At 41.5% G+C, this 20,327-nt stretch overlaps 1 long non-coding RNA gene across 1 annotated transcript in view; it reads right to left on the bottom strand.

The window, feature by feature from the left end:
• The window catches only part of LOC135411158 (uncharacterized), a 61,463-nt gene extending 41,849 nt beyond the window's left edge, over positions 1-19,614 (bottom strand). The window contains exon 1 of the long non-coding RNA XR_010429014.1: positions 19,249-19,614. This is a non-coding gene — a long non-coding RNA (uncharacterized LOC135411158). The remainder of the gene's footprint in view (positions 1-19,248) is intronic.
• Positions 19,615-20,327: the final 713 nt, after the last annotated feature.

Here is a 20,327-nt window from a genome sequence, read left to right on the forward strand (position 1 = left end):
CCTTCTCCAACTCTCCAAGGGCTTCCTTTTCTCAAGAACAAAGACTAATGCCACTGTTGGGACTATCCAAGCTGGGAATAAAAGGAGAAGTGTGGAAGCTGTATCTTCAGAAAATGCTGTTCAACGCTTAGTTTCTTGGTGGGAAGAGCAGGAGTGACAGGCTGAGTGATACTAGAGGAGGAGAGAGTGAAAAAAGAGAACACAGCAGGTGGAAAGGGTCACTGAGGTCTGCTACATCACTGGGGTGGGCTCCAATCCCACATGAAAAGTGCAATCTCTTTTCCATCACAGTTGAGTCCTGGATTTCTATTATGCTTGCCAGTAACCTGCACTCAAACTTCAGAAGTTTATACTGAGTACTGCATTTGATGGAAGTCTGTAATGGAGGGATGGGAATACACAGGCAAAGGCATCGACAGGCTATGCAAGTACTTCCAGGAAAACACAGCCCAGATACTGACTCAGCAATAACAGCTCTGCACAGGCTTCCTGTGAATCCTCATAAGATGAACATGTATTTAGAAACTAAAGGCTCTAGCTCAGCCCTCTGTGACTGATATACACATGCTCTTTAATTTCTGTATTTCACATCAACAGGTCTTCTGGTAAAGCTGCCTTGAGATAGGTGCAGCATGATTGCCACAGATAAGTGTTTTTTGGTATGGTCAACCTCAAAGCCTCCCTCAAGCTATTGACAAGAAATTTGTGTCTCTGGGATGTAAGGTTTCCTTGCTTATGCACAGAACAGATGAAGCTATGTAAGATGAGCCACAGGAGGAATATGTTTTAAAGCTGACATAGAAACAAAAGACAATGTTGAAATGCAGACAAAATGAAGTCTTTTTGTTCCATCCAAGATTTGCCATTAACTGAAAAAAGGTGGCTTCCTCCTTTCTGGGGAACAGATTTGATGTTGCTGCAGCTGTTGTGGCTTTATTCAATACTAAGCTGAGCAGCAGAGAACTGTGCACCTTTTGTAATGCAAATACCTTTTTTCCCCCTCTCATTTGCCTGGATCAGCCCTATTTTCAGCTCATGATATAATGTTCCAATAACTTTGTTTCTACTCTTATTTTCTGCTAACAACAACAAAAAAAAATCTACTATTATTGATGTAAACGTAACTCAAAATACTGTTTATGTTTCCCTTTTCTAAAATGCAGAGCCTTTCATAACACTTTATCCAATCATGCATGGCAATGGATTTGTGACAAGAGAGACCCCCAACAGAATAAGAAGAAATGATATTAAGTCACCACTTTGCCCCCTTCTCTACAATTTCTCCTACAGCTAAATACACAATTAAAATCTATATATAATCACGAGTAGGCAGATCTGGGTGGGTGCTTTGCAGCTTCAAGCAAAGACGCAAAAAGGATGGAGAATCCAGAGAGGTAAACACGTTACTCTAATCTCCAAGGAACATTCAGAAGATACTCTACCTTAGACATGTTTTCCATCTTAGGTAAGTAACACAAGTATCAGATCGAAAAAGTGCTTAAATATACTAAAATCTTAAAAATAATCAGGTAAGCAAATCAGGTTTATACAAATCAGAATGTTTAAGCAACATAGGGAAGGAATAGTTAAGAGAATAAAAGTGACTGCTTACGGAAACAGTAATACAAAATTTTATTCTTGCGAAAGCAGTTGTATAATAAAGGGTTGGGTTATCCAACACATAGGTGAGTTCCTGAAATGTCAGTGGGTGACAAACCAGGTAGGAAGAACAACAGACTGCTTGACTACCAGGAAGGAGTTTCTCATATCATCCTTATCTTTTAAGATATCTTGCCAGACAAGGAGGATATGCTCTGAAGTCAAACAGTCTAGGCAACATGTTGAAGGCTAAGAAGAAATTTGTAACAAAACAAGCTGAACTCAATCCCTTAATCATTGGATCATCACTGCTTACCAACACTTGCAATTTAAAGATCCTTTTATGACGGTTTAAAGAGGAAGACCATTTAGTGGATGAACAGAGGTTAGTTGTACCCTGCAGCATTACCGTGTGGGGGATTTTACACCAAGGGAAATGATTTATAAAGATTGCAAGAGCTTTGTTGTATTACAGAATGTTACAGAACTGGGGTTCACATGCTCCCACCTTGCAAATAAGAAGCATCAAGTAGAAGTATGAAAATCTACAGATTTGTCACTTAAGTCTAGCTTTCATGTTTTCTAACTAATTTCACCTCACCATTAACTTTCCACCATAAAACTGAAAGAAGTAGGACGGTTAAGGTCCTGAGGGAAACACTCACCAGCAACTTCTATTTGCTGTAGAGTTTCAAAGGTGTGGACAGTAGCACCAGCTGACTAACAAAGCAAGACCTTTGAACTGCAAATGCAGATTTCGGTAGGGAGATAGAGGATACACTGCAGGCCAGTGTAGTCAACAGCAGGCAGAGGCCAGACAGGAATGAATTTGCCTTACTATGTCAGAAGGCATCCTGGAAAATAAAAATCTTGCTTTTCATGTCACCTTGCTCTGCTGGGGATGAGGGCAGATGAGCACAATAAGAAGCCTTCTAACCAGATGAATCACTTATTTTTTTCCATTTGTAGGACAGAATCCCCTATACCTTGTTTGCTGCTGAAAGACTTCCCCTGACATGCAGGCATGGTGGACCTAACCTCTAAGAAGCACTGCCTTTGCTGTAGACAGGCAGATGTGCTTTCTGCCCTGGAAAGGATAGGTGCTGGAGAACATTGCTTGGGATTTTTCTCTAAGTGCTCTTAGGAAGTAGATTTCAAACAGAAATGTCGCTATGCTAAGTACCAGATGTAGCTACATGCTCCACAGACGGGTTTTGATGATTCAAAATTAGGTATAGCAGCAAGATGGCACCAACTAACTCGAAGGCAATTTATATCATCTAGAAACCATGATCAGAGGGGAAAAAGTAAGAGTCAAATTGTAACCTGCACATCAAACCAGCAAGCACAACAATATCGAGAGCGTGAAATGCTTTGGATCACAGCTAAGGATGAATCGACAGGGTTACCCTGCCTAAAGAAATCTGTGATGCAGAAAGCTAACAGATTTTTACTCAGCTGCTAGAGGGCTTTGAGATGAGCCGTTTATATACTTACATGCACAGACTATAGACCTGATAGAACAGGTAGCATAGAAGAGAGCCCCTCCTTACTAAAGTTGAAATCTACTCCAAAGATTATTTTGTGTTTGTGTGCTCTCTCCTTACAATGAGGAAGAGAAGTTCTAGCCCTAGCAACAAAATCCAAATGGTGCCTTACATAAGACCTGTAGAGCCAAAAGCAATCTAAGCAATAGTTTAGACAATAGTTTTGTATTTTTCACAATATATTTTCAAGAGCTTTATTTTAGAAATACGTAGAAATTATTTGAAAGCTGTGACCTGAAAGAGCACAGAAGTTCATAATGAATGCTGACATTTGCTTAACCTCACACCTCTATTTCTGTTCCTACTACAGGTATGACTATCACTGATTTTAATCAGTGTCACAACCTTTCATGTTAAATCTAGAACATAAAAACATAGAACATGGGGGGAGGAAAAAAATACAGAAAAAAGTTTACTTTCTGTATTTAATCAGCAGCATGACCTGTCCTTAACCCAAACAATATGGTTAATAGGTTTCCTGTGATCATCATGTGATTAGGCAGCCCTTGCACCTGTTGGCATATTTAGGCATATATTTTTGTGTTAACAGCCAGTGTCTCTTTCTAAATAAGCCACGACTACATCTTAAATTGCTTAAGTCAACTTCCTCAAGCAACCACAAAGTAAGAGGTTCTCATGGGAAAAAAAAAGAAAAGAAAAAAGTGCTAGACATCACTTTTTAGTTCAGAAAACCTCAACTAAACCTACCAATTATTTTATCAGAAAAAACAGAAAAGAAATTAGAAACTACTCAGTCAAAACACAGAATAATAGAGTGGGATAATAGAGTCACAGGTGGAAAAATATCTTTATCTATGTTTTATCTTTTCTTTGAACTGCTGTTGTTTTACCCAGATTATCACAGATAACAAGTTCTCTGAGGGTAAACATTGTAGTATTCCTCAACAACTGCTTAGAACAATATAACTAATTCCCATCTGGGGAGAGAACAGAAGTCTTCTGGCACAGGGCACCTCAAAGAGTTGCTCTAACAACTCTCTTATGTGTTTGCACCTGGAAAATAATATCAGTGAAAAAATACAAGGTTTGGTTTGTTTTTTTGGGTTTTTTGTTTTTTCGTTTGTTTTTTAAGAAAGAGCTGAGTGGTTTACCCTATTCCTCTTTTCCCTTGTGCCTCAAAGCGTTGTTACTGATACAGTTTTCTTCTTCCAGGTTATGTTTTAGGGTCAAATTTTGTGGTCATAGTTTACATTACTCCCCAGGTAACCCATTTTGGTCTCATCTGCATCTCCACTCATTCCTTTTTCAGAGCTCCTTGTTGAAGCAGAGCTGGATTTCCGCTCCCTGTCCAAGCAGCACACCCAGCTCCTTTCCCACCAAAGGTGTAGGGGGATGACTGCATCTGGGGTCTTTGTATGTACTGATGCACACACACATGCAAAGTGCCATCCTCCCTGGGTATCAGGCAGTCACTGTGGAGTGAGAAAGTGCATTTGCTTGAGACCATGTCACTTGGTACAGTGACATGGAAACAGCTTTATTTAAGTATCTTCTACCAGCATCATTCATGGTTTTGCATACAGGAATGAATGGGAAAGATAGTCTAATATAAAATACTATGACACTGGCCCTACCAGTTCAACTGTATTTGTGGGTTCTGTAAAACACTGTTCTCTGGAACAGTTAAGGCTGTGCCTTTTTTTTTCTTTTTTTCTTTTTTTTTTTTTTTTTTTTTTTTTTTTAGCACAGGCAAGACCAAAAATACTGCGATTATCAGATTCTGGCTTGCAGTCAACTAGTCACTTGGTACATCCACACCGAGCTTTTGCACAAGCTCTGACCGGGCACAGCCCTCAGCTCAGCTCAGCCTGCTCAAATTGAAGTAAGTGCCTTTTCATAAAAGGCTGCTCTGTGCTAGACACGCAACCACTGCCCAGCATCACATAGAAGACAAAGACTTACGATTCGTTTCTTTCTTCCAGCTTGCTTTTTTTATTTGGAAAAGAAGCCATTTCTGCAAAAACTGAGGGTGAAAAGCAGACTGGTTATCAGGTCAACAAGGAGGTTGGTAGCTTGTAGAAGAATTTGGTAACTAGATGATACAGGAGTGGGAGAGGGAACCTGCTAGCTTTCACCTTGCTCCAAACAACAGCCTGACAAACAACCAGCAGATAAGCAACTTAACCCACCACAAGAACAAAACTTGCCATCATCATCAGATAAAACCCTTCAATTTTTGTGCAGAAATTGTGTTAACCTTCATAAATGCCTCCTATCTCATCTCCCCATGAAGCCATACACTTCCGTATATCATTACTGCCTCTGTAACATGCTAGTGACAACCAAGATGTGGTTATATTGCCTCGGGGTTTATTCCTTGATTTCTGTTTTTGAAGTTGCTGTATCTGCTCTGCATACTAATTATGGTTTTGTACTTCCAGTTTGAAGAATGATGTTCAAAGAAATAGCAAGCAAGAGCTGAATTGCTAATATGAAAAAGTAGTTTTCCTTAGGTTTCCCTATATGGTTTTGACAAGGGTGATACATATGTTTCTCAGGCATATTGGTTGGCTATGAATTAGCCAGCTACAGATTTGGGGGTTCCTGCTTGCTCACATTTTTTCCCTTAGCTATTTATGAAGTTGAAAAGAAAATCTCAAGAGTGTTAGGTTATATTATAAAAATTCATTTGCATGCCCCCAAATGAGCACAGAGAGGTAGTGGCAGGAGGGAAAACCCAATTAATACTGTGCCCTGGCTAGCCACAGGAGCTATCAGCTCACCACAGCCTGATCTTCACAATCCTAGAAGAGTACAGGGGCTCAAGGTCAGGCAGAAACCCAAATTAAGAAGAGATGCTCTCTCCGGACCCCTCCTGGGGCTGTGCCAGCAGGGCTTCAGCTCCAGTGCCCAAGCATGAAACCCATCAAGACAGGTCAACACTAGAATGCCTTTTAGATGGAGAGGGGTTGCTGCCCAGAGGAATGGGACACATTATGGGACACTGGGGAAGAGCGCTTTGGGATTGCACAAGACTTACTACAGGATGTTTAGGAAAGGCACCAGAGGTAGAGAAAGAAATGGATTTAGGTGATTTGGACAGGAGGTGGACGGATGTGAGGAAAACAGAGAGATAAAGAATATAAAAGATTGGTCATGTAAGCAGCTGGCTCCTTGGTACACTTGTCTGGCTGCACTCACAGTCTCATTAATTTCTAGCTTTTGTACTGGTTTAGGGATTCTGTTTTTTATGTGTGTGTGTTTGTTTGTATAGGGGTTTGAGCGCAGCTACTGGAGTGAGATCAGAGTGTGAGTATCCATGTGTCCATGGAGTGAGTACAGGTGTGGGAGGGAGCATGTGAGCACAAGCAAAGCCTGAACTAAACCAGCCAGTGCAGAGGTGAACCAGTCTGAGAGCCAGGGATGTCTATAGGGGCAAGAATACAAGGGGATTGGCTACTCGAGACCAAGGCCAAAAATATATATACTTTTCCTGCCATCCCTCACTAGAGAACCTCTGTCCTCCTCAGCTGGATAAGGGAACAGCGTGCAGTCTTTACTAATTCCTGGGAATACATTACTAGCCTTCTGTTGGCTGGACCTGGGAATGAAGCTGCCTCCCCCATCTCAGGCTGCTGGTGATGTATTTACCCCCAATAAAGTACTCTTTTCTGAATTATTATTACTTGCTCAAAAATTGTTGTTCCTACTCCATACCACAAGTATGTTTCATGATGTACTCTAACTGTAAAGAGGGACTCATATGGAACAAAGTATTGCTTCAGCACCTTGTCTTCTAAAGTTCATTCTGACTTCTAAAAAAAATATGCAATGACTACTATATTATTACTTCTCTGGAATTTAGATCAACGTAACTTAACTGGAAAAAAAAGCGCAACTTAAGAGTCGTAACAGAAAAAAAAAAAAACACATCTATTTTCCACAGGAAAACACACAGACGAGTTTGGTGTTCATAGGCAACTGCCTGATCAGGATCACGATGAACCTCTTAATTTATCCACCATCACACGTTAAGGACCGTAGCCCTTCAGAGAAGATGAAAAGTAGACTTTCAATACTGAACACAGAGAAGACTCTGCCTGAAGCGTGTGCAGGCTATATAAACAGGAAAGGAAACACAGGCAGGGAGAGGCTAAGTGCCCTTCCCCAGGTCATGCACCAGGACCCTGACAAAGCCAGAAATAGCACTCTGACTTCCTGAGCCCCCTCTATCCGACAGCACACCTGGTCTCCTACACGGAGTCTCCCACATGGTTACCCTGCAGACATTGGTCTCATCTAGAGACACCCTTTCAGACATCAGTGGCTCTGCAGAACAGAGCAGCAACAACCTCACAGGAGCAGCACCTTTACTCTTTTCAGGAACTGAGGTTTTAGCAGAAAGAACTGGACCAGGACATACTAGACAACAAGGATGATATTTTAATATTCTTTGCTCCAAATCAGTTGTCTATCCTTTCCTGGATAGTATTTAAGGGATATGTTTTGCACCATAAACTCATAGTTTCTCCTACTACGTAAGAGGCTATTTTTAATCACTGGACAACATCACTGCAGAGTCTAGTAATATGTCTGCTAAAAAAAGCTCGCATTTTAAGCACTAATAAACCAAAAATCAGAGCAAAAAAGAAATCACCCTACTAGACAAACATCAACCCAAATATACAGCACTTTTGTATGCCCTTTCCTCTGAACAGTGGGGTATTTCACCCTGGAAGTCATTCTCAGTGAAGTGAATGCTGGGACCCGAAGCCTGTTTACCCACAAGCAAAATTCATCCAGTGAGAATCAGACCCGGATTTGTTCTTCTTGGTCCTTTTCTACCAGATGCAGGGCAGCGCTTGGGTTCATTAAGTAACTCAGAAAAGCAGAGTTGCAGGCAGTGGTGTCTCATTCAAGAGCAGCATCTGCGTCCCTCCCACCCAGCAGCGTCTGTACTCAGTGCTCTACTTCATACCCCCAGGACTGTTTGGCTGTGTTAACTCAATAAGGAAGTAGGTGGTTTGGTTTCAGTTTTCTTATTCTTACTGTAGCAGAAGGATTTGAGGGAGGGTTTGAAATGTAATCTAAGGAAATTATATATAAAGTTTGTTCTTAAGCCTCTGGGCTGCTTTCTCTTCCAGAGTGAGCACACCTCAGCTAAGTAAAATGCCTCCTCCTTCTCTCCAGGGTTTGAGCTAATTACACATATGTTATTCAGTACTCACATGTTGCTACCTCTCTTTACAGTAACAACAGTCATTCAAGTACCAAAAAGCATAACATTTGTAAATGCACACTGCCTCAGTGCACAGACACACACACCACCACCACATCAGTGATACTGGTAGCATGTCCTGCCTCATGCCAGCCCGTGCTACTCTGCTTCTGCCCCTGCCTCCACCCTGCTCATTCCAACCCGCTGGCTGAAGTTAATCCACCTGAAAAGCCTAGGAGCAGACTGCTCTTGCCTGCTTCCCACGGCCTTTCAGCCCCTTCATGCTCGAGGTTCAATTGTCAAAGCTGACCCCTCTGCAAGGCATGGAGCACAAGTGGCACAGCCCAGGCTGTCTCCTCCTGAGGAGAGCGGGGCAGGGGGAGAGGCCAGCAAAGCACGGCTCTGTGCCCAGCTGCAGCCTGGCACCGGGCAAGGGAGCACGGCACCAGGCGTGCCGGGCAGGCTCCGGCCAGGAGACGAGGAGGGGGAAGGCTCCTCTCACCCGTCTCTGTTTTGAGATGCATTACTTGTATTTGGCAAAATCTTGCCATTCTCCTCAAATATCAGGCTACTCTGGGGCTGAAGAACGAAGGGGCAAGTGTTTCGATGATACACACACAGCCTGGAGTAAACCAAAGTGAATTAAAAACGCTACACCTGGGCAATGAGTGCACACGCTGCCTATTACTAAAAGGCTCCAGCCAAATGCCATTAACCTCCAAGGCAGATCATTATTAGACCATAACACTCAACCTGTCATGTATCATTGTTTCATTAACACGGTTCTGGAAAGCGTCTAATAAAGTCAGGGAAACTGTTGCCTCAGAATTAGCAGAGATTACGAGATTTTCCACGTGGATACCGAAGAGAAGAAAAGGAAGTTTATTACAATAATTCTAAGGGCATTAGAGATAACTGTGATAATTTTGCTTCTGATCTAAAGCCCACTGAAGGCAGTAAACAGGCTCCTACTCTTTTCTTCTGAAACAGTGATTTTATTATTATAAATATGATTCTCCCCCACTCATTTCTTAAATTAAATTAGAGGTTGCCCAGCCCAGAAGAAACCTGTAATGCATGTACCAAAATATTTGCATGGCTGACAAGCTCTGTCTTTGAATCTTTATGAAAGGCATATAATTGTGTTTAATGCAATTTATTTGTCATTAAAGAAATAAGCTTTGATCCAAACATCTTTGCAACAGAGATCCAAAGAAACTAAAACTCCAGGTCTATTTTAAAGCAATGTGTGTTTAACATTCATTCTTCTCCTTATCTGATTAGGAAATTATTCCCTGGTAGATTATACAAATGTAAGAAAAAAAATTATAGTTACGTAACTTTATTAATGCCATATAATTTATGGCTGGGCTAGTTTGTTGATGAACTGTTTTTTTTTTTTTTCTTTTAAGAAGGGTTATTCTTATCTAACTTAGACCAAAAAATCTTCAGGACAAAGTTTATTGACCATTCCACTACCCTAGGAAGTTTTAGGCAGCACCTAACCAAGCATGTTTGCAGTGTTTCAATGGGTCTCGAATGTCAGCTGACAAAAGCAAACAAAATTTAATTTGGAAAGAAGGAAAATGAGAGTTTTGAAAAACTTTAATGGAAATACTCTTATGAATAATGACAGCAGCAGCTTGTCTGCATCTAAGTACCCCTTCAGTGTGTGCAGGGCCAATGAGTGGACATCGTACTTGTGTCAACAGGGAAGGAACAACCTACTAGATTTTTTTGTTATTGTTGTTGTTTGGGTGTTTATTTTTCTTTTTTTTTGTTTAATCAACATGAGCAAAATAAATGCTCCAGAATGTGATCAGTTGGGGGAAAAAAAAAGAGGGGGGGAAGAGAAAATGAAAACATAGGAAAATCCTTCTCTAATAGAAAAAAACAGGGGTTTTTTCTCTGTCAAATGCCTCCAGGAAACTTTCTGTGGGAGTTAGGATATTCATCTCCCAGAATCTGACTCCTAGTGAGAAACTGCAGTGTGCCAAGCCAAGAAAAGGGGGAAGGGTAAAAAAAAAATGGGAGCAAATTCTGCATCGATTATGAAATAATCATCTAATTTCCTATTAGAAATATGAAATACTTCTTTAAAAGGAGAGAAATTACCTAGAAGTTGTGATTGCTTAAAGAAAAAGGCAACCTTTAAAGACTGTACTAATTTGACTTTCAAACTAGTTGTATCTAGATGAAAATTAGTTAGTAAGGCATTTAAAAATCACTAACACCTATAGTACATGGGATCATCTTTTGGACACATCAGTCTCTGCAGCCTAGGTTAGTCTGTTTCCAACACTGGCAATACCAGATGATCAGGGGGAAAAACAAAAGCAAGACTAGTGCAAGCATGTGTTAACACCTCACCAGATTACTCCGCCAAGATCAGCACAATTCACAGGTCTCCTCTGAGACTCCTTAAACACAGACTCCTGAACCCATGTGAAGTTCTAGCACCACCAGCCTCTGCTCAACAGCTTAGATGACATTACAAACCACCTCCCCTTGCTTTAAATCCCAAACCCACTAATATTTTTCACGTCTCTCTGGACCTCCTATTATAAGCAGCAAAAAACTAATTTCTTTTCATCCTCTCCTTCCCTGTGGCATCAAAAGAGTTTTGTCTATCTTTTGTCAGTAGCTTCTTTCCCAAGAAAGAAAGTCCCAAGCCTATGTGCCACTGGAGAGAAGCTGTTTGGTGCCTTTGACAATTACCACTTCTGTGATCTGAATCTTCTCCAGCTCTGATCTACTTTCTCTGATGTGGCAATGCCCCAAGACCTTTTCTGTGCTCTTGGCTTTTGACTACTTATCCCATTGTGTAAAGACTCAATGCAGGCAACGGTGGAACCTTCCAAAAATCAGTAGTGAGGCAAGCATCTGGATTTTACACTCAACACTTCCTCAGGGTCTGGAAAACAAATGCATTCTTCAAAACAAACACTGTACCCTCAACCTCTATCCTCCACCAAAAAAAACCCCAAAACAAAACCAGATTTTCATTCCAAGTCATATAATTTTTGAGTTAGGGTGAGTCAGATTTGTTAACCAATGACTTTTTTTCTTTTAAAGAACAGAAGATGATCTTAGAAGAGACTCAATCATATAAACAGATTAGTTAAATGAAATTTCTAACAGTACCATGTTAGTTTGAATTATTGTTAATATGAAGATCCTTTTATTCCAACAAGACTGACATGGAAATTGTTATAGTGTAAAAACAAAGCTACTTTAGAGTGCCTGCACAGTAGAAACAGCTCAGTCCCAGTGAACTTGTCTCTAGTATACCCTTATTAGTTTAACTTTGCCTCAAAAAAGACCTGAAATATAATGTCAGGCTCCTAACTGCAAAATATCCATTCTGAAAAGTCTGGTTTTGCATTTGTTTTTAAGGAATAACCAACACATGCTTTTGAATATCCCAAGAGGTAAACTCCAGCTTCTGTCCCCAAATGAAAGGACAGAATTATCTGCTTCTGCAGACATTTTCCACTCCTTTTCTTAGCTTCATTGAGCTCTTCATTGAGAAGACTACAGAACTCGATGAGGAAATCATGTGTATGAGGATGTAAAGGGGGTGGGGAATGGAAACATCAGGATATGATCTGCATTCCGCCTTATCCCATAATAACCACTGGCTGGATCTTGCAGGAGGATAGACAGGCTTGTTACTGCCTTCAGACCCAGCAGTGGTTTGGGAAAAACTGTGCTCGTGGATATGTGGAGTCCAGGCTGGCACAAATACAACTCCACCAGAAAAACATCAGTAAGCAGAGTCCCAGCTCCATGGGTTGTGAATTACAACATAAGGACAGTTTCAGGTCCTTCAGATCTCACCCCAAACCAAGCAAACACTGAATAAGTCAGGAAACATTCCTTATAACTGGACAATACAGGTCCAGGCCTTTGGCATGATTTTCAGGGAATGGTTGTAGCTGTGATGACATTTTAAAAAGCTGTGGAAGCCCAGCCACAGATGCAGAGATGAAGAATTCATAGTGTGCATTCTAATAATTTCTGTTTACACAGCTTAGGAAAAAAACCCAACTAAAACTAATTCCTTTTTGTGTGGGAATCTGCTCTGGTTTAACTCAAAGGTCATTTTTAAGTCTGTGTGCATTTTCAGTGCTAGACAAATATTTGTCAAATATACAGGCTGCTGGTCTCGTTTGAAAGATAAAGGTTATGCGGGGAGGAGGGGAAAAAACGCAACCCATACAGAACATTGAACTGAATGAACCCTAAGGAATAGCATCCATCTGCCAGCAAGAGGCACATTCCTGCTAGCAGAGACTGCCACCTTTCGGGGAACAGCTTCAGAGGCCGAGTGAAGAGGTTGCTCCACCTTTCCCATAAATTTCCAAGCTTGATTCTGTATTCATATGTATGTCAGAGTCAAATGGCTTTAATTTCTCAACTAACTTCCAGGAGAACTAAAAAAAGAACAATTACAGGAGGATCCCTGAGCTCTGCTAGGTTTTTCCTTTGTTTCTAAAGAAAGTATATTTTGTACAGTCTGTTAATCTCTGCTGCTGCTAGCATTTTTGAATCTCAAAAATCTCACTAATGATTCTATACTGATGATTAATACTAATGATTCATATCATTTGAGTTAGCAAATCTCAGTCAAATTTCACAGAAATACCTCAAATACCAAAATCCCAGCTCGTTTCCTGAGAATTAGCAGCTGAGCAAATGAAGTACATTCAAATTCATGCCTCACCTGGGGAGAGCAAAGGAGAAACTTAACTACGACTCTTCTTGGCTGGCAGCTGGCAGTATGGATGTGGCTCTCAACTAGCCACCACAAATACTCTTTCTTACCCCAGACACTCAAGCATGGGGGTCATTACAGTAGGTGAGCAGGTAGCAAAATAGATGACAGGTCAATTGGATTAAAACATCATTGACTCTACTACTCTTTTGGTGGCTTGTCTTCTTATAAACAGGGATAATGCCCACATGGAGAAAACTAAATACTTTCCACTCTTCATATGTGTTTTCTTATGGATGATTTTATATCGTGTGTGAAACACCATTGTTAAGATACTGGCTTAGGATTTTCGGATATATTTTACCTACACTCTGACATCAAAATATGTTGTTTGGCTTAAAAAAAACCCAAAATGCAGAAAAAGGAGCAGTCATTAAGAAAAAAAAATATCTTACCACATCTGTTGAAGTAGAAGCAGAAATTCAGTAATTTCTGCTGTACTTGCCTCTCTTGACAGAATGGTTTGGATTTTATTTTCCCTTTTTAAATATAGCTGCCTAATTTCAACCGCAATTTTGAAAAAGACTTCAGGGATATTAGATCCTTGTAAGAGTCCTGGCAATAGGTAGGAAAAGAAAGAGCCTCAATATCTCATGGAAGGACAGGCTGCAGCCAGAACTAAGCCAAACCATTAGACACAAGGGGCTGTGCAGGAAACCAGGCATCACCTTTTATCTCACAGCACAATCTGTAGCTGCACCCCACTGAAATCCCTCTCCTAATCTGCCTCTTTCTGTTTGCATAAAAAACAGTCTCTGCACTGACACTGGATCTCCCTCACTTGCTCTCTCCCTCACTTCCTCTCTCAAACAGAGAACCGTGCAGTTTCAAATCACAGCAGAAATCTGTACAGCTCCTGGGGGCAGTGATGGCGAGGGACACGTTTCACAGGAGCCTGACCATTCAAGTAAACTACCTTCCAACCCTGTAAGATTCTCTCTTCTGTCACCATAAAGGAGACTGCAAGGACTTTCAGAAGGTCAAAAGCACCTACATGCTGCCCTTACACTACGAAAGGGAATAAGGCACAAGAGTCATCCGATATGTCTCCCAGAGCAATCTGTCCCAGCTGCTGTTCCTGTTAGGCTGCTACCTCCTTGTTCTCTCCCATCTTGCTTCTTGTCCCCAGGCTGCAGTGGGCATTGGAGGAAAAAAAGTATTTAGATGCAGCTGTGCCAGATCCAACAGCTCAGTGGAACAGAAGCTAAAAGGTACCCTGGTCTTCCTGTGCTGATGATTTTCCTCTACAGCAAGAAAGGGGAGACAAAAGAATAAATTTAGCCTCCTGTCTCACTTGCAACATGCTGAGAGCTCACTAGTTAGAAGCCACAACGCTCAGATCTGGAAACATCAGAAGAACACCACATACCTCTATATAAATCACTACAAGCTGTCCTAGCCTTTAAAATGCAGCGAGATGTGTTAAACACTACAGAACACTGACTAGCTAGTTATTTCCATTTTCTATGCTAAAATACTATGGTGGCTACAAGCAACTGAAGCCCATATAAATGCAAAGCCCCAGCCAAATTTTGTAGCAGATATTCTAGATTATATCCAATCAGAACGGCACTTGTTACAATTTTAATGGTAGCCAGGGGTCAGGAGAATAATAGAACTTAAGATATTTTTTCCACCATATCTAAAAGTCTAAAGTATCTTAGGGAAGGATGTTCTTAAAACCACTATTAGAATGGCTACGTATTCAGCACCTCTGAATTAAGGTTTGAGGCCAAAATAATTTTTCACCCCCTAGAGGCTCTGGAAGGAATGTGCTTCCACCACCACGAGAGAAAGTTCTCAGACATCAGCTTGTGCAAAATAGCTCCAGAAGTCAGGCATTTTCTTGTCTTAATAGACAGAGGGATTTTTCAATGCACAGGAAGAACACAGAAGACAACTTATTTCACCCTTGAAAAGCTAATCTTGTCAGAGACAGAGATTTAGAATACTTTTTTAAGTTGGACAACTTTGAAGGCTGCTACAATTTTGGTGAGCCAACAAGAGTTAATCAATTAATTTCCTTGTTCTCCTGGGAAAAGATAAAGCATTTTCTCTATTGGAATTGCTGTAGCAAAGCAACAACAGATACCAATTCAGTGAGCTGAGGAACACTGTTGGGAATATGTGACAGCTAAAGGCTTGTTCAGCACGGACACAAGCTCTGAGGTGATCCCATGTTTCCAGTATTCTATTAAGAGGTGCCAAACAATGTGTCCACAGACAAATCAAAAAGTAATTTAGCCCTTTCCCAACTCAAAGGCAGGTAGGCTCACTTTGAGAAACGCCCCTGAAAACATGTGAAACAAAGCCAGTTGAAGCTGTTGTGGTCTCACGGAGCTGCCTTCAGCACTGCTCTGGATTGCCTCCCTTCTGCAACTCTGTCTTCTGCCTGTTGGTTTACTCTCAATGTCAAGGGCATATTTGGTTTGGCCAGGAACACAGATCAGGGCAAGAATCTCTCCTCTGGCCTCAGGACATCCCATGAAATGGGACAAAAACCAGGCTCCAGGGGAGTGCTGTAGTAAAGTAAAATGGATAAGCTCCTAGGCCAGGAGAAACATTAAAATTTGTTTTCTCCTTAAAACAAATAATAAGCTACTCACCAAAATATATCAAGACAGGCTTTAATAGCAAGGTAGGAGAGGGTTCTCTGTACCAACCACACCAGGTTTATATCACATTAAATCACCTGGGAGAATTATTTTTTTTAAACCTGGAGAGGTGAATAAAGTAAACATTTTCTAGCCACCAGAATGAAGCTGGATAAACAGGTCTACCAACCTACCTTGCCAGTCTAGTTAAACAAATATTTCAGCATTATTTTAGCCAAAGAAAACTTTTAGTCCATATAACTACTTGTTACCCTGATCATATTACTAAAGAGATGTTTAAGTAGAATGCAATTCAAAAGCATGTATGATCAGCTAGATTTAGGACACTCATAGTATCATAAGAAGATTTCCTATGGTGTTGGTGTACTTTGATGTTGAAATCCCTCAAAAAATTCAGCAATGCTTGGTCATCTACATCCCTTTGGCTTCTTGGAACTCTACCTCCGCTAGATTCAAAACAAATGCTTTGAAAATTTGGTTTCTCTCTAATCTTCCATCAATTTCCCTTGTTTCTAAAGGAAAAGAAAAAATAAAATAATAAAAAAATCACCTAGAAGACAGTTGTGAACTGGGGTGAACACAGCAGCAGATATCTCAAATTATTTTGAAACTTTCTAGTGATTTCTCCAGAAGAACCAACATAAAAAGGAAAAGAAACTGATGGCCTCCAAGAGAGGGCAGTCTCAGACTAGGGATGATTCAAAGAGGATGTTACTGTTACACCTATTTTCTTCCACATTTTACGTATGTATTTATGTATTTTAATCTATGTATTTAAAAAGCTTCATGTTTACATAGCACAGTCCATCAAAAAATTTTGAATATAAGTCAAAACTGACAAGTCGGCCTCCTGCAAATTTCAAAAGGGAGGGAAATATTATTTCCTTTTTATGGATGCTATAACATAAGGAACAGTGTTCCACACATGGATTTAGACCAACAAAAAAAGTATACAGTTAAGTGCATGCTCATCTTTAAACACACCATCAATTTTACAGAGGTCAACTCACTTTGCTTCCAAGTTCACCAGCAACAAGGTCATGGTGAGATGCAATCACATAGAGTCTGCAAGATCAAATACCAGCATAGCAAAAACATTTATTTAAAAAGTTGCAATTTATGTAGCATTTCCCCTCAAAGACAAAGGTTCTTCCAGGATTTTTTTTTTTTTAAGTCACTATGAGCCAGTCCAGCCCTACTGTCTGCTTTTCCTTCTGAGCACAGGCTTGACTACCTAAGCAATTAGGGAGAAAAAAATTACACCAGACTGTGGCCTTCTCTACTTTTCTTCAAAGCCTTAATGAAGGAAAAAGGGGCTAGAGAAGTATCTTCTTTCTTGCCACTGAGCAGACTGGCTTCCAGAAAGATGCAAACCTTTCCGCTAATTCTCACTGCTTTCAACTCTTCCAAGCTTTAGATCCATCCCTTTAATAATACTGATACTTCCAGCCTAAGCACCAGCTGGCTGATGGTGGTCGCCAGGCCCCAGAGAGACACCACATTTCAGGGGACAACCTGGTTGGAAATAACCCAAGCCCTATAAGCCATTTATGTCTACTTACACCAATGCTGAAGGCAGAGGCACCAGCTGACATGCAGGAAGCAGCACCCAGAGCTCTGGGGACCAGGGGCAGTGGTATTGGAGCCAGGTGGTGCAGCAGTGCACTGGGGACAGACACAGGCTGTCCTGTAGGAGCACTGGAGAAACGCTTACCAAACTAGGAATGGAGTTACCAAACTGGAATCATGGTACTACTTCAAATTATTTAGGTGACAAGATCCTAATTTGTGTACCTGAACCTCCTGCTAAGGCCCTTAGTACAGTTGCACACCATCACACTTAATACCTGTGAGATTCATCTGCCCTTGCCTTACAGATGTCAAAGCCCATAGAAAGGTTCACTCCAGTCAGAGAAACTGGAGTCCAGTGAATGTTGTTCCTTCAACCAGAATTACCCTCATCATCTCAGAAATGCACCTCATACTTTTTTCCCATCCCTTTCCCGCAAGCATTCACATGAAGCCATCTTTGTTCATGCTGGTGACCAACTTCATTGAAGTTCAGTTTCATTAATTTTACTAAGATGGTGAAAAAAGTCATATGCTCATTTTTTTTTTGTCCAGTAAGTTTAACCCACTTTGATATCAGGAGCTGCAAACAGCAGTGAAACCTGCAGAGGTAGAACGCAAAAAAAAAAAAAAGAATACAGGGGAGAGATTTCTTACTGTAAATTGAACTTCTTTACTGTGATTTCAAGGCTGCATAAGAAAGCAATCAAGGACCTATTTTCTTGCTTCCCTCACTGAGGTACTCAAAAATCTCCCAAACAAACAAACACTCCACCAGATCCTGCCGCGACAGAACACCACTATGGGAAACACCAAACAACTTTGATGTAAGTTGCTGCTCATTGTATATACCTGCAAAGTTTTGTGGCTGTAATGAGACTTTTACACCTACAGGATGCCATCACCACCTACAGCGGTAATTCTCTCAAGTACTTTTGCAAGCCAGAACAGCTAACCCAGCTACCACTGAGGTTAACAGAATCATTTTCACTGGTTTCAGGGAAAGTTAGCCTCAATGCTACAGCCTAATCCGTCTACATGGGAAGGTCCTTGGACAAAAGCACCGAGGCAGGATTTTAAAATTCTCTATGCAACAGTAAAGTAACAACATATCTCAAGAGATCATGGCTTTTAAGAAGCCAAATCACTATTTCAATAAAATACCCAACTTTGGATGGGTGTTAAGTAGTTTGAAAGGAGTTGAGTATGTGAAATGCTAAGCAATTAGAGCTCCCAGGCTTCAAACAAAAAAGGAGTCCCAGAAGTGCAGAGTTAATTAACCTAACCACAGTGCTACAAACACCTTATTTTTTAGAGAAAAGCCAAGAAAACAAGTGTTTATGCAGATATAGTGCATCTCTGCAAAGAGGTGAAGTGTCTTGCTTTTAAACATGCAACACATGTCAAAACCAGAAGATGTATTTTACACCTAGAAGCTGGCTACTCACGACTGGTAACAAGTGTAGTACTGGCCTTTAAGCCAGTCCCGAAAGGTCTTGGAGCAAAAGTATTCAATCCAGAGCAACAGCAACCCCTTATTTAACTAGCAGAACTGCACCTGACACTTTGCTACAGGCAAATTTTTCCATAAAACTGGTGAGACAGGAGTGCCACCATCTGCCTTTACCAACACCCTCTTTCCTCACCTGTGCCTGCCATGCTCAGGGTGGCAAGCAGCACACCTGAGCACCCAGGCACTGCCAAGCAGCTGTGACACTGCTGCAGTTCACTAAAAAAAACCCAATTTTTTTGCCCCTCCTATCCCACCTCACCCCACATAACTGCAACTTGCAAGTCATTATTCACAAATTATTACTGTTGTGGGTTTGGGGTTTTTTTTCTGAGCAACACTTCTGGGGTTGCACTAGTGAAAATAAGTAAAGTTAGCATTACACTCTTCAGAGCATGAAAAACCACCCATAGCATCCTCCTTCCTCTTACAGCAGGGCTCGAATCACTCACCCTTGCTCGTACTGAAGGTCTCCAAAGTTTCTTCGTGTCTTGCTCCCAGGGCCAGCCAGCGCTTTCCCTCCGGCTGTCATTCCCGCTGCTCTCAGCCTGCCCCTAAGAGCAGCTTGGCTTGCCCTGCCCTGCCCTCTCTGCTCTGCTCTGCCTGCGGGGCTGGGGCGGGGCTCCCTCCGCCCCTGTCCTGGGGCAGTCCCGGGGCATCCCGGGCTCTCCGGCAAGGCAAGGCAAGGGAGCTGTTGGATCGACCGAATCGGAGTGTTGTCCCGCGTTCCCGCAAAGCCAACAGGCGCCTGGCTGCCTCTAGATGAGCTTTGCTGGGCGGGCACGGCGGGAGCCAAGGCTCCGGCTGATGCTCCGGGAGCCTTCAGCCGGGGCTCGCCTGGCCGGCTGAGCCCTGCCGCGTTGGGACCGAAAACTGTGGGCGACCTTCTGGCAAGAGCTTCCTTTCTGCTGCACTGCCCTTTTCCTCACCCCCTCTCCTTAGCCTTCCATGCAGAATTTGGAGGGGGGGGGAGGAGTTTTAATCAGTTTGGTTAAGCCTGTATAGAGGTAGGAACTCACCTTGGGCTCCAAACGTCCATCCGAGATCTGAAGCCACCAATTCACTGGTAAGAGTCTGAGCAAACTTTTTGCAACAAAGCTGACCTTACAGCCTTCTAAAGCCACCCCCAGCTTTGAGTTTAGAGAAATTTCTGGCTTCAGAATGAAGTTGCTTAGTACAAAATAAGTTTCAGTTAACTAATGAGTCAGTGCCTTCCTTTCACTTCCAAGTGAGTTTGCCCTTTGATTTGGCACAGACTATGGGAGAATGACAAATGAAAGCTATGAAATGTAGCTTCGATTAACAGGTGAATTAGAAAACTTTTTGTTTTGCCAAGATCATCAATTCCCAATTCAGGTACTAATAAATCACAAACTAGCTGCCAAAACCCGTGGGAATTAATATTATTTTTAATCATTAATTTGAGGCTCTTCATAGTGGCTTCTGAAATTTTAGCTGTATGTTATTACAGCTCTGAGGGTTAAAAGGGTTTTTTTTTTTACCTGTTGTGGTTCTCTTGAAATCAAACCAG

Source organism: Pseudopipra pipra, chromosome 3 (assembly GCF_036250125.1).
Source record: "Pseudopipra pipra isolate bDixPip1 chromosome 3, bDixPip1.hap1, whole genome shotgun sequence".
Classification (NCBI taxonomy): Eukaryota; Metazoa; Chordata; class Aves; order Passeriformes; family Pipridae; genus Pseudopipra; species Pseudopipra pipra.